Source organism: Pristis pectinata, chromosome 37 (genome assembly GCF_009764475.1).
Source record: "Pristis pectinata isolate sPriPec2 chromosome 37, sPriPec2.1.pri, whole genome shotgun sequence".
NCBI classification, from domain to species: domain Eukaryota; kingdom Metazoa; phylum Chordata; class Chondrichthyes; order Rhinopristiformes; family Pristidae; genus Pristis; species Pristis pectinata.
In genome coordinates this window covers 7,552,009-7,565,663 of record NC_067440.1, presented here as the reverse complement: position 1 = coordinate 7,565,663, position 13,655 = coordinate 7,552,009, and the positions used below count along the sequence as shown (strand labels likewise).

General features: G+C 50.6%; 2 protein-coding genes across 4 annotated transcripts in view; one reads left to right on the top strand and one right to left on the bottom strand.

Moving 5' to 3' along the window:
• LOC127586690 (activated CDC42 kinase 1-like) overlaps positions 1–9,807 on the bottom strand; it is a 61,985-nt gene extending 52,178 nt beyond the window's left edge. For both annotated transcript variants that reach the window (XM_052044828.1, XM_052044830.1), the window contains exon 1: positions 9,732–9,807. The gene's annotated coding sequence lies outside the window, so the exon portion shown is untranslated. The remainder of the gene's footprint in view (positions 1–9,731) is intronic.
• The window catches only part of LOC127586694 (phospholipid scramblase 2-like), a 156,998-nt gene that overhangs the window by 104,535 nt on the left and 38,808 nt on the right, over positions 1–13,655 (top strand). The gene's annotated exons all lie outside the window — the stretch shown is intronic.

Below are 13,655 nucleotides of genomic sequence, written 5' to 3'. Positions count from 1 at the left end.
TGTGGAGTTTGCACGTTCTCCCTGTGACCGCGTGGGCTCCCCCCAGGTGCTCCGGTTCCCTCCCACATCCCAATGACGTGCGGGGTCGGTGGGTTAATCGGCCACTGTAAATTGCCCCACTGGTGTGTGGGTGAGGGGTAGAATCTGGGGGGAGTTGATGGGAACGGGGGGAGAATGAAATGAGACCAGTGTAAATGGGAGGTTGATGGTCGGCAGGGACTCAGTGGGCCGAAGGGCCTGTTTCTGCATATTCAGAATAACACATGGGAGTAAATTCACAATCGCTTTAACTAATTTTTTAAAAATAATTTCTATTTTTATCAAAATATTATTTTTATCAAAATAATTTCAGTCAACACTTATGTGGTTAACATTCCAAAACTGGGAGAAAAAGCCAATGGGGGAAACAGCCTGCATTCCCATCTCTATTGGTGGATGGGAGGGTGGGAACACGATGACGGACATACTGGGCAACCAATGATCAAGGCGGGCTTTGGGTTCATCCGGTCTCCCAGCACTTGGTACAGAGTCCTGGAACTCAGGTCTCTCAGGGGCTTTGTAAATGTTTCTCCTCCTCGACATCCTTTGGGCAGAGAGTTCCAGACCCCCAAGTTGTTTACCTCCACTCTAATCCTTCCGCTGGTTGGGGGTCAACTGGTGATTGCTACAGAATTAGATCCAAACAGCAGGTAAGCCAGGTCCGGGGGTCCTGGGGGTCCAGGATAGTGGAAGTGCCCAGGGGTCCTGGTCAGGTGGTCCCGAAGGATGTGTAGGCACCTGGGGTCCTGGGCAGAAGAGGGCCGGAGAGTTGGACATAGGGTGGTGGGTTTCCTGGACAGAAGGGGTCCAGGGTCATGTGTAGAGAGAGCGTTGGTCCCATACGAAGGGGGTCTAGAGCCCCTACAGAGTGGTCCAGGGTCCCATGTGGAGATGGTCCAGGGTTCCACACAATAGGGGTCCAACATTCTGGACAGAGGAGGTCCAAGGTCCCAGATGGACAGGCTCCAGGGTCCCATATGGGGAGGGTCCAGGGTCCCAGAAGGTAGGGTTCCAAGATCCAATTTCAGGTAACCTGCTCCCCCTCCCCTCCCCTTTCTCTCTCCTCTTGATCTACCCAGTTCCTCCTACACCCATCCCACCCCACCCCCCCATCACCCTCTTTCCCTTCCCCCAACCACCCGCACACCCCTCCCATTGGGTTCCCTCCCATCTGCCCCCACCTGCCTTATTTGGTTCCAGGCTCCACCTTCCTCTCCTATCAGATCCCACCACCTGCAGCCCTCTGTCACCTCCACCAATCACCTCCCAGCCTCTGTCACTGATCCCGCCCTCCCCTCCTCCATCCGCCTATTACCCCCTCCCCACCTGGATCCACCTATCACCTGCCAGCTCTGGCCCCACCCTTTACCCTTCATGTCTTTATACCGGCCATCTGCCCTCTTATCTTTCAGTCCGGGTGAAGGATCTTGACCCGAAACATCAACTGTCCATTTCCCTCCACAGATGCTGCCCGACCCGCTGAGTTCCTCCAGCAGCTAGCTTGTAGCTCCAGATCCCAGCATCTGCCGTCTCGTGTCTCTCAAAGGCCAATACATCACGGGCACATCCCTCCCCACCATCGGGAGTATCTACAGGCGCTGCCGCCTCAAGAAGGCAACATCCATCATCAAAGATCCCCACCGTCCGGTCCGTGCCATCTTCTTGCAGCTCCCATCGAGCAGGAGGTACAGAAGCCTGAAGTCCCACACCACTACGTTCAGGAACAGCTACTTCCCTTCAACCACTCGGTTCTTGAACCAACCGGCACAACCCTAATCGCTACCTCAGTACAGCAACACTGTGACCACTTTGCACTACAATGGATTTCATTTTTTTTGTTCTAATTGTGTTCTTTCTTGTATAATTTATGTTTAATTTAAGTTTTTCTTGTGAATGTTGTGTATCTGATGCTCTGTGCCTGTGATGCTGCTGCAGGTAAGTTTTCCATTGCACCTGTGAGTACAGATGACAATAAACTCGACTTTGACTTTGAGGTGGGAGAGAGGAGCTGCCCTGCGTCCTGAGAGTCCATTCCTCTGACCGCTGGGACCCAGAAGTACAGGCGGACTCTGGGTGTACTTGGCCTGCACAAGTCCTTCCACAACTGCACAACAGCATCACCATGACACAGTCAGACTCCCTTCGAACTGGAAGAACCTGTTCCATTCGTGGCATTTGGGGAAACAATGGACAGCACTGATGAACCAGAAACAACTCAAACCTCACGGAATCACCGTGTGCCAGTGCTGCGCCTCCCCATCTTCTCCTGTGTCAGCAACTTGCATTTACGTAGCACCTGTGTCACTGTAAACCTTCGCGAGGCAAATTCCATCAGGCAAGTTGGAATGCGTGCAGAGAAATTCAAATCAGATGGGGGTTTGAAGCAGCCACTTAGAGGGGCAGAGAGAGGTGGAAAGGTTGAGAGAAGGGTTGGGATCAGAGGTTACGGGTCAGTTCAAACCAGAGGTGTGTATGGCCCCAGAATTATTGGACCATTGGGATATTGGTGGGTTCAGGGCTAGTTAAGGAGGTAGGAGGGGTGTAGGGGCAAGGGAGTGTTACAGTGAAAGTTCTAGGGGCTGGAGGGGGTTACAGAGATAGAGAGGGGTGTAGGGGCCAGAGGAGGTTACAGAGATAGGAGGGCTGTAGGGGCTGGAGGGGGTTACAGAGGGAGGGGTGTCGGGGCCGGAGGGGGTTACAGAGATAGGGAGGGGTGTACAGGCCAGAGGAGGTTACAGAGATAGGAGGGCTGTAGGGGCTGGAGGGGGTTACAGAGGGAGGGGTGTCGGGGCCGGAGCGGGTTACAGAGATAGGGAGGGGTGTAGGGGCCAAAGGGGTTACAGAGATAGGGAGGGGTGTAGGGGCCAGAGGGGGTTACAGAGATAGGGAAGGGTGTACAGGTCAGAGGAGGTTACAGAGATAGGAGGGCTGTAGGGGCTGGAGGGGGTTACAGAGATAGGGAGGGGTGTCGGGGCCGGAGGGGGTTACAGAGATAGGGAGGGGTGTAGGGGCCGGAGGGGGTTACAGAGGGAGGGGTGTCGGGGCCGGAGGGGGTTACAGAGATAGGGAAGGGTGTACAGGCCAGAGGAGGTTACAGAGATAGGGAGGGGTGTCGGGGCTGGAGGGGGTTACAGAAATAGGGAGGAGTGTGGGGGCTGGAGGGGGTTACAGAGATAGGGAGGGGTGTGGGGGCCGGAGTGGGTTATGGAGAATGCATAGGATGTTGGGGCTGTTTTGCTGTACCACTAATTTTCCCGGTAACCCATTCTCCCCACATTCCCGTCAACTCCCCCCCCGATTCTTCCCCTCACCCACACACCAGGGGGGAAATTTACAGCAGCCGATTAACCCACCGACCCCGCACGTCGTTGGGATGTGGGAGGGAACCGGAGCACCCGGGGGAAATCCACGCGGTCACAGGGGGAACGTGCAAACTCCACACACACAGACCGCCAGAGGTCGGGATCGAACCCAGGTCTCTGGAGCTGTGAGGCAGTGACTCTACCAGCATCATCTGGCTCAGTTTGTTGAATGATTGGCATGACTGGAAGGCACAGGAAATTTGTGTTTTCCTCTCTGCCTCCCAACACACATCTTCCCTCACCATCATGGCAGCCATGTTGCCATGGAGAGAGGTCTTTGTGACCCTCTTCCCATGACCGCCAGTGGCTAAGAAGTGAGTCTTAATAAACCAATCAGGATAGAAACCACCACAACAATATTTTTAAAAGGTAAATTCTCCCAATTTTGCAACTTTTTTCCAAGGACGTGTGTAAAATTCTCCCCATTGACCTTTAGCTGGTTCAACGGACCAAATGAGGCTTAAATTGATATTCTATGGAAACCTTTGTTTACATAGTCACCCTTAATGCCCGCACTGCGTTTTGCAGAGGCGATAGTTTTGCCCTGGCGTGTTCCCCACAGAGGTGCTTCAGCAACGAACAACGACGGCGATTTTTTTACACAGCAAGATCCCACCAACGACAACTACAACAACAACAACAACATGAGCCCGTGCTTTTCCGTGGCATTTGTTGAGGGAGGGAAGTTGCCCAAGATGAAACGAGGCCGTCTACAGGGGCTTGCTGTGCACAAATCAGTTGGCACGTTGCCTCCACAGCAACAGTTCAAAATAAGCACTCTGTTGGTTGGAAGGAGCACTTGCGACGGACAGGTAGCAGTGGGCTTTCCTCAAGATGCAAGAGGAAACCCTTTGGTCGTTGCTGAAAAAGCAACCTGGGATAATTTTACATCCCACTCAGAGGGAATGCCAGGTCCACCATCCAGAACAGTGATCACTTTGTTAATGTGAAAGAAAGATTCCATCGTCAACCCTGACCCTTTTCACAAAAATAAGACCGTATATTTAAAATATACAGAAGTATGGGTAATTAAAAGACAACGTTACAGACAACATTACTCCATAAATGGTTATAAAAGGTAGGAAACTTTCTAAATGAACACAAACCAGCCTCCTCTCCATTGGTACAGCAACTGCTCAGCCCAAGACTGCAAGAAATTGCAGAGAGCTGGGGACGCAGCCCAGTCCATCACACAAACCTGCTCCCCACCTCCATTGACTCTGTCTACACTTCCCACTGCCTCGGGAAAGCAGCCGACATAATCAAAGACCCCTCCCACCCCGGACATTCTTTCTTCTCCCGTCTCCCGTCAGGCAGAAGATACAAAAGCCTGAAAGCACGTACCACCAGGCTCAAGGACAGCTTCTATCCCGCTGTTATCAGACTCTTGAATATGCTAAAAGATGAACTTGTGATCTCCCAATCCATCTGATTGTGGCCCTTGCACCTTATTGTCTGCCTGCACTGCACTTTCTCTGTAACTGTAACATTATATTCTGCATTCTGCTTTCCTTTGACTACCTCGATGTACTTATGTATGAAATGATCTATCTGGATAGCAGGTAAAACAAAAGCTTTTGTATCTCAGCACATGTGACAATAATAAGCCAATTAAATTCAAACAATATTCACTACTATATTACAGAAGATTAGATAATGGTCTCACATGGTAGCTTCTCCCCACAGATAGTTTGTGTAGGAGACACCTTGCTTAAGTAGGTACTCATTGGAGCTTGGTGTGTGCAGAGGGCAATGGCAGTGTAGTGGATAGGATGGTGGATCAGCAACCTTAAGACTACACCAGAGACATGAGTTAAAATCCCACTATGGCAACAAGATACAAGATATTTATTTATTAGTCACACGTACAGTATATTGAAACACACAGTGAAATGCATCTTTTGGGTAGAGTGTTCTGGGGGGGCAGCCCGCTTCCGGCGCCAACATAGCACGCCCACAACTTCCTAACCCGTACGTCTTTGGAATGTGGGAGGAGACCGGAGCACCCGGAGGAAACCCACGCAGACACGGGGAGAACGTACAAACTCCTTACAGACAGTGGTGGGAATTGAACCCGGGTCGCTGGTGCTGTAATTGCGTTACACTAACCACTACACTAGAAAACCGCTACACTTTTAAAGAAATTTAATATTAAATTTCTTTAAAAAAAGGAATTAAAATGCTACCAGATTGTTGTAAAAAAAAACCCCATCGGGTTCACTTCTGGCCTGTAGCAATAGAACAATAAATGCTGATCTTGCTGGGGATGTGAACCAGTTTCTGTCCTTGGTGCCTCAGTTCGAAACTGAAAGTCACTGGGCATCACAGACAGGCTGCTGGTCCCTCAGTTGCACAGGTATTAGAGTCAGTGCCTTCTTCTTCCCAAGGGTGACTTGCTGACGCTTTGAGTATCCTGAGCTGACTGACAAGGCCAGCATGAGAACCCTCCCAACGTAGGTGGGGACAGGAGGTGGCTGAATAATCCGTGAGGGGTTGCGCTCCTCCCGCTACCTCCGCGGACTCGAGGTTCCCCACCCCATCCTCGGACGCTCCTTCCCCGCTTTGAGCAGTCGTGGGCCGGAGGTTCCCAGGAGTCGGTGGGGAGGTCGCCTTTATTCACGGACCCCTCGAGGACATCCTTGAACGGTTCCCTCTCTCCGCTTGGGAATATCTTCCCAAGGTTAATGGCAGGATTCTGGGGAGTGTGGAGGAGCAGAGGGATCTGGGGGTTCATATCCACAGATCCCTGAAAGTTTCCTCACAGGTGGATAGGGTAGTTAAGAAAGCTTATAGGATGTTATCATGAAAGTCATGGGATCAAGTTTGCGAGGTAATGATGCAGCTCTACAAAACTCTGGTTACACCACACTTGCAGTACTGCGTCCAATTCTGGTCGCCTCATTATGGGAAGGATGTGGAGGCGTTGGAAAGGGTGCAGAGGAGATTTACCAGGATGCTGCCTGGATTGGAGAGTATGCATTAAGAGGAGAGACTAAGGGAGCTAGGGCTTTACTCATTGGAGAGAAGGAGGACGAGGGGAGACATGATAGAGGTGTACAAAATATTAAGAGGAATAGATAGAGTGGACAGCCAGCACCTCTTTCCCAGGGCACCAATGCTCAATACAAGAGGGCATGGCTTTAAAGTAATGGGTAGGGAGATATCAGAGGGAGGTTTTTTACCCAGAGAGTGGTTGGGGCGTGGAATGTGCTGCCTGGGGTGGTGGTGGAGGCAGGTACACTGGTCAAAATCAAGAGATTGTTAGATAAGCATATGGAGGAATTTAAAATAGAGGGATATGTGGGAGGAAGGGGTTAGTTAGACTAGTTAGGAGTGGTTTAAAGGTCGGCACAAGATGGTGGGCCGAAGGGCCTGAATTGTGCTGTACTGTTCTATGACGGAGCCTGGAATCGAGTGTCTGCTGGGGGAGTTTGGCATCAGGTGCACCAACAATGTAGCCAGCTCTACGTAACTGGGGGATGTTGGACTAGGAGAGGGCAGTGATGTTGATCCAATGGATCTGCAGGATCTTGTGGAGACGGTGTTGGTGATCTCTCACCAGTGTCCTGAGGCACCTGATGTAGGTAATCCAGGCCTGAGGAGTCACAGCTACCTGGTAGACCGTGAGTTTTGTGCCAGCTGAGGTTTAAGGATGCTCCGTTCGAACAGACTCCTGTATCAATGAACTCCATTGAAGGGTGGGTTAGTAAGTTTGCTGATGATACAAAGGTTGGTGGTGTTGTGGATAGTGTAGAAGATTGCTGTAGATTACAACAGGATATTGATAGGATGGGCTGAGAAGTGGCAGATGGAGTTCAACCCGGATAAGTGTGAAGTGATACACTTCAGGAGATCGAATTCGAAGGCAGAATACAAGGTTAATGGCAGGACTCTTAGCAGTGTGGAGGAACAGAGGGATCTTGGGGTCCACGTCCGTAGATCCCTCAAGGTTGCCACTCAGGTCGATAGAGTTGTTAAGAAGGCGTATGGAGTGCTGGCCTTCATTAGTTGGGGTATCGAGTTCAAGAACCGCGAGGTGATGTTGCAGCTCTATAGAACTTTGGTCAGACCATACTTGGAGTATTGTGTTCAGTTCTGGTCACCTCATTGTAGGAAGGATGTGGGAGCTTTAGAGAGGGTGCAGAGGAGATTTAGCAGGATGCTGCCTGGATTGGAGAGCGTATCTTATGAGGATAGGTTGAGCGAGCTAGGGCTTTTCTCTTTGGAGAGAAGGAGGATGAGAGGTGACTTGATAGAGGTGCACAAGATGATAAGAGGCATAGATCGAGTGGACAGTCAGAGACTTTTTCCCTGGGTGACAATGGCTAACACGAGGGGACATAATTTTAAGGTGATTGGAGGAAGGTATAAGGGGGATGTCAGGGGTACGTTTTTTACACAGAGAGTGGTGGGTGCGTGGAACGCGCTGTCGACAGAGGTTGTGGGGGCAGATACATTAGGGACATTTAAGAGACTCTTAGATAGACACATGAATGATAGAGAAATGGGGGGCTATGTGGGAGGGAAGGGTTAGATAGATCTTAGAGCAGGATAAAATGTTGGCACAACATTGTGGGCCAAAGGGCCTGTACTGTGCTGTAGTGTCCTATGTAACTGCAAAGCAGAACTGACAACGGTTCTTCTTTTCTCCAGAGCGGCTTGACCTTCTGCCCTAAGCAGTCGTGCCTACCCTCCGAGAGCTGGTTTCTGGGTGGATCACAACCACACTTCCCTTGCATCAATTATCCCCTGCCGGGGATGACACCATTCGGTTTCTGAATCGGTCTCCCCGTGTGATGCACTGACCTGATTACAGACTGCACAACACCAACAAAGCTGCAAAAACACAGTCAAGTGGAAGGCAAGGCCATCTTCCAAACAGAATCACTTAACAATTTCAGATACACCTACAACCAATGTGCAGGCTGGAAACCAGAGCCCATGAATATTGAATTCTCCCTCTTTAGGTAATCCTCACTTCCCTTCCTCACAAACCCCACAGCCCCCACCACACTTCTTCCCTTCTTCCCTTTCCTAGCCTCTTTTTCTCTCTCTTTTCTTACCTTTGACCCATCCCCCGGTGGATCTGCTCTCCCCTCCTCCCCCACCCCGTACCTGCCTATCACTATCTCTTACTTGCATCTACCTATCACCACTTTGTGCCCACCCCACCTCCCCTCTTTTGTCCACCTATCACTGCTCTGCTTTCCCCTCCTATATGTCGGGCTTCCCCTTTTCCTATCTTCAGTCCTGAAGAAGGGTCCTGACCCGAAACGCTGACCGCCTGCTTTTCTCCACGGATGCTGCCTGGCCTGCTGAGTTCCTCCAGCATCATCATGTTTTTCGTCGAGATTTCAGCATCTGCAGCCCTTTGTTTCTCTAGCTTCCCTGGACAACAGCTCACTCAGAAACTAAATGCACACAAACTAAGATCCACTTAAAATCTCGATCCACAGAATCTAAGATTCACTCAGAAACTGAAAAAATTGACCTAGAAACTAAGCTCGACGCAGAGGTTAAGTTCGACAGAAGTTACACTTAGATTTAAGATCAACAAAAGCTGAAGTTCAACTTAAAAACCAAACCTTCTGAATGTAAGATCCATACTAAGTTTCACTTTAAAAATAAATTTACTGAATCAAAGATTCACTCATAAACAAATCCCCACAGAATCAAACATTCCCTTTAAATCCATTTAGGAACTGAGATTTGGGTAATATCTGTCAGTTAGAACAACTAAGGATTGCGTGTGGTTATTGTCGGTGTGTGTTTAGCTGCAGGAGTTAAGGACAGGAGGCACCTCAGAACTCCTAGGTGACTCACAGAGACCAAAATACCAAAGAAACTTCCGCATTCTCCAATCTGGGCCTTCAAAGGGCATTACAGGTCTAAAGTTATATTGAAAGTTTTTTTTTCTCAATTTAAAATGAACTTTTGACAATCCAGCCAGGGTCCCATGTGCAAATTATACATGAAGGGACAGGACCCAGAGGAATGTGCCAAACTAGTTTCAGACACACCAACATGGTCTATTCTTTGGGAGTAACTTTCACAGACAATTCAAACTCTCTCTCTACAAACCAGGATTGTCGTTTTAGTTTCCAGCTGGATTTCTTCCAGGAATTCCAACCCACGTTCAATAAAACTGCACAGACTGCTGACACGGTGGTCGACAAGTTAATGTGAGCCGACTTTACAGCAGGAGCCCCGCGCCTTTAAGCCCCTGGCTCTGCAGAAGGGCGGCCGGGCACGGGCGGCCCGGGCGCTCGCAGGCACCAGCCCGGCGCTGGTTAAAGGCAAAGTCCTTCCCCTCCCCGCCGCCTCACTCACCTGCAGCTCCGGCTCCAGCGCCGAGTCTGGGGGGACTGGCTTCAAGCGACACCTGGCGGCACAGGTGTGGGCGGGGCCAGAGCCGGTGGGCGGGGCCAGGTGAGTGGGGGGTGGCCCCACCTGGAGGAACAGGTGTGGGCGTGGCCAGTGGGAGGGGCTAGAGAGGCGGGCGTGGTCCTACCTGGGGTTGACAGGCAGCAGGAGGGGCCCACAGGTGTGCTGGGCGTGGTCACAGGTGAGGGGTGAGGCCAGGAGGGGCGTGGCCTCCGGTGAGGGGCGTGGCCGAGGGGCGTGGCCTCAAGGGCATTCCCAGACCCATCCTCCTCCTTGGGGATTGAGGAAAACTTACTTCCATTCTGGGAAACTACAACCTCATCCGCAGATGGGACAGGAAGTGCCTGGCTGGATGGCTGGGGGGTATTTTGTACCCACTGCTGCTTCCCAGGACCTTGTCGACTCCCAATGAACGTCCTCGAGGTTCTTCAGAACATCTCAAATGCTCCTTCTCCACTTAAAGTGGTTCTTGGTCCCGGATACCCACAATCAAAGGGATGGTCCCTTTACCATGGAATTGAGGAGGGATTTCACTCTGACAGTTGCGAATCTCAGTAATTCAAAGACCTGTAGAGGTGGAATCACTAAATACATTCACAGAAAAGGCCAAAGATGTGTGGGTCAGTGGGTTAATCGGCCCCTGTAAATTGCTCCTTAGTGTGTGGGTGAGGGGTAGAATCTGGGGGGGGGGAGTTGACGGGAATGTGGGGAGAATAAAATGCGATCGGTGTCAATGGGTGTTTGATGGTCAGTGGGGGCCTGTGTCTGTGCTGTGTCAGTCTGGGGAGTCAAGAATTGCAGGGAACAACTGGGGCAGGCACGGTACTGTAGCGGTTAGCGTAACGCTATTACAGCGCCAGCGACCCGGGTTCAATTCCGGCCGCTGTTTGTAAGGAGTTTGTACGTTCTCCCCGTGTCTGCGTGGGTTTCCTCCGGGTGCTCTGGTTTCCTCCCACATTCCAAAGACGTAGGGGTTAGGAAGTTGTGGCCATGCTATGTTGGCACCGGAAGCGTGGCGACACTTGCGGGCTGCCCCCAGAACACTCTACGCAAAAGATGCATTTCACTGTGTGTTTTGAAGTACATGTGACTAATAAAGAAATCTTATCAAAGGTGAGCTGATCTCAAGAACAGATCAGTCACAATAATGGCGGGGTAGGCTCAATGGGCCAAGTGGCCTCCCTCCCGCTCTTCATTCTTATAGTCCCTTGCACGATTATTATCTCTCAGGTGGCCATTCCAAGTCCTTCAGGGAAGCCTTGGTTGATCCCGTTTCCAAAGCCATTATTGGCAATGAGTTCCAGACACCTATTTTGTAAATCTGCCCGTCCCAGCCCCTGGGTCTTGGACCCATTTGCCAATGGGAATACTTCTGTCAAACCTGCCCACACCCTCCTCTGCTCCAAGAACAAACCCACCCTCTCCAACTCCTGAGGCCGAGCTTCCCCATCCATTGTTTCTTAAGATGACAACTTTATAAGATAAAGTTGATAAGATATCTTTATTAGTCTCACGTACATCGACACACACAGTGAAATGCATCTTTTGCGTAGGGTGTTCTGGGGGCAGCCTGCAAGTGTCTGGGAGTGTTCTAGGTTGAGCGAGCTAGGGTTTTTCTCTTTGGAGAGGAGGAGGATGAGAGGTGACTTGATAGAGGTGTACAAGATGATAAGAGGCACAGATCGAGTGGACAGTCAGAGACTTTTTCCCAGGGTGACAATGACTAACACAGGGGGCATAATTTTAAGGTGATTGGAGGAAGGTATAACGGGGATGTCAGGGGCAAGTTTTTTAACACAGAGAGTGGTGGGTGCGTGGAACGCACTGCCGGCAGAGTTTTGGGGCAGATACAGTAGGGACATTTAAGAGACTCTTAGATAGACACATGAAGGATAGAAAAATGGAGGGTTATGTGGGAGGGAAGAGTTAGATAGATCTTAGAGCAGGATAAAATGTCGACACAACATTGTGGGCTGAAGGGCCTGTACTGTGCTGTAGTGTTCTATGTTTCTCTCTCCATAGATGCTGCCTGACCCACTGAGTGTTTCCTGCAGCCAATTTGTAGTTTATTTCGATTTACTCTCATGAACTTCTTTTTCCATCTTTCCATCTGCCATAGAAGGAGGCCATTTGGCCCATCATGTCTATGCAAACAGAGTTAACCCATTCCCTTACTAATTTCCAGTGTAACCTACTCTTCACGCATTCCCAGCAACTCGCCCCCAGATTCTACCCCTCAACCACACACTGGGGGTGATTTACAGCGGCCGATTAACCCAACGACCCCGCACGCCTATGGGACGTGGGAGGGAACCGGAGCATCCGGGTGGAAACCCACGCAGACACGGGGAGTACGTACAAACTCCACACACACGCACACAGGCAGCGCCGGAGGTCGGGATCGAACCCGGGTCTCTGACGCTGTGAGACAGCAGCTCTACTCGCTGCGCCACTGTGTCTGCTCTGCTTCCACTGTTTGAGTCAATGGTACAAGGACCCCGGGGATGGGACAGGGGCATCTGTGAAGATGGAAACAGACTTAACATCTTAGGTCAATGAAAAGTCATTGACCTAAGATGTTAAGTCTGTTTCTCTCTCCACAGATGCTGCCTGACCTGTTGAGTGTTTCCAGCACCCCCTGCTCTTGTTTCAGCTTTGCAGTTGTTTGAACCTGCCTTTATATAGCACCATTCCAGGCCTCAAGAGAGTCCAGTTCACATCAGAAATACTTTTAAAATGCTGAAAAAAGACACAAATGCCTTGAAAAGTATCAGTAATTACATAAGTTTTATTAGTATTGCACACTTGACCAAGTCATCGTTTCCATAAAGTGCACACTTTATTAAAGCTTAGTAAAATTATCCATTAAAGGAGGTCTTGCATTTGTATATCTCCTTCTGCAGGTAACATCCTTTCAACAGGCAGTCATGTTGGGGGAGGGAAAACAAAAGCCAATTTACTCAGCAAGACACCACAAGCAGCAGTGCATTAACAATCAGGTAACCTGCCATACTGTCATTGATTCAGTGCAAGAACTCTCTGACTCTGAGTAATACAGTCACAGAGCAGGTAAAAGGCCCTTCGGCCCATCGAGGCCCTGCCGACCATCAACCACCCGCTTACGCTGATCCCATTTCATTCTCCCCACGTTCCCAACAACTCCCTCCAGATTCTACTCCCTCACCCACACACTAGGGGGGTAATTTACAGCGGCCGATTAACCCACCGACCCCGCACGTCGTCGGGATGTGGGAGGGAACCGGAGCACCCGGGGGGAAACCCATGTGGTCACAGGGAGAAGGTGCAATCTACACACACACACAACACACAACACACACACACACACACACACACACACACAGCGCGGGAGGTCGGGATCGAACCCAGGTCTCTGGGGCTGCGAGGCAGTGGCTCTACCTGCTGCGCCACTGGGCCACCCAAGGATATATACTGTCTGCCTTGAGGAGCAGACAAGGCCTCAGCTGAACACTTTACCCAAGAAATGGCAACTCCAACAGCGTCAATACTGCACCGATAGTCAACTTGGCTTCTCGAACACATGGATTGGGGGCACTCACTCCTACTCTGCCGATCAATAAGGCTCAATCATAACTCCATCTCCACAATCCCACGGAGATCTTTCCTTCCCCACCCCCTCCCCCCTTGTTTGCCCAAAATGTATTCAAACCCCACTCCCACCGCCCTTTGAGGAAGAGAGTTCCACCCTCTGAGAGGAAAACATTTCACTCAGACCCTTTCCAAAATGCGTCGCCCCTTATTTTTAAACAGTGACCACCCAGTTCTAGACTCTCCCGCATCCTCCTCACTCTCTCCTGTCCAGTCCCCCTGGGATCAGACACTTTTTAATTT